Raw genomic sequence first — 1,650 nt, 5'->3', positions numbered from 1 at the left:
CTTGCATTTTTTTTGGCAGAGATTTCTCTTGCAGTGTCGTATGTATCGCGTAACACCACTAGGATTATAGGTATAGGTATAGGTATAGGTATAGGTATAGGTATAGGTATAGGTATAGGTATAGGTAGGTGGAAGATACGGAAGAGCTTTCTTGCAACGTGCAAGAGTTTTTAGATAAACGTGAGCCGGCGAGAGAATAGAGAGAAGAAATACTACGAATTTATAAAATTATTAGAAAACTTATAAAAAACATTACTGTACAATTATATTATAGAAATTCCATATCGGTTTGTCAGAAATAAAATATCGTGACTGATAAATATGCGTACATTTCAGTATCAAATTTTTTTTTCATGTTAATTTATATCTAATTATGGATTTTTACATCTGACCATATTATACCCATTTTTTCTCGGGATGAGTGAACAGGAGCCTTAACATGAAAAAAAAATGGGTATGTAATTTATATTATCATATAATAAAATCCAAAATTTGGCGCGATATGATCTTATCTAATTATAGTTTTACATAAGTATGATTTTTACATCTGACCATATTAACTATACACCCATTTTTCCTCGGGATTGTAGCTATCTTGGATTAATGACGTCAGAAGCGAGAAAAATATCATAAAAATTCTTACGACGTACATTAAAATAAAAATGTTTTTCAATAAGAGTGTTTGTAATCGACAGAATAGTAAAATATCGAAAAATTTACTTTAATCCATATATTTCGAATTGAATTGTGCTAATCAAGGAGGAAAACAAGCTATTTGCCGAATTGAAATAAATATATTTACATATTTACATACTAAATTATAACAAAATGGGAGTCTTTGGTGTGTTTTAACAACAATTATTTTAAATATAAAAATACTGCACTAAAACGAAAAATATGCTGTACATATATATGTTACGGGAATAATTTAGCTTTTTAATGTTATTTTTCACGCCTTTTAGTTCACAATTTTGCCAGATGTGACACTGTGTGTACTGTCAACGCGGACTTGGCAATCAAACCAGCAGGAGCCTTAAAAATATAAATTAATAAGTTAAATTAAAATTAAATTTAAATATTTAGATGTAAATAACGTTGCGTCAAAATTCTGAGAAGTCGTGTCCATTGAACAATTACCTGATGTATCCATTTTGAGTGTCCATGCAATTAGAACGTTATAATTATCGCGCATGAATATTGCAGGTGACGTTCCATTAGCGATGCTCGTTACGTTACAATTAATAATAATCGACAGCAATCGACGCAAATGTCAAAGTATCAACTTCAAAGTATCGTTGAAAATGTTACATATAGTCGAAGCATGGCAATTTATTTAAATTAGCAATCTCCAAATTTTTTCAAAAATTGCGTTTATTGTTGACAAATAATTTAACGCAACAAAAATGTTTATTTAATGTTTAAATATATCTATATTAAATTGTGTTTGAAAGAAAAATCTTGATGTTAATATCGATGTCATGTGCTTACTATTTGCTATTTTATATCTTAAAAGAGATAATGACAAGAGCCAACGAGTACGTTGGTTGGTTCATTGTAATAGAAATAATTAATGTTATATGTGCATCCCCAAATTGATATATACCATTGATATAATGACGGTAAGTCAAATTCTCAATATAGTTTATGCTT

The sequence above is a fragment of the Temnothorax longispinosus genome, chromosome 12 (assembly GCF_030848805.1).
Source record: "Temnothorax longispinosus isolate EJ_2023e chromosome 12, Tlon_JGU_v1, whole genome shotgun sequence".
NCBI classification, from domain to species: Eukaryota; Metazoa; Arthropoda; class Insecta; order Hymenoptera; family Formicidae; genus Temnothorax; species Temnothorax longispinosus.
This window is presented reverse-complemented; position numbering follows the sequence as displayed.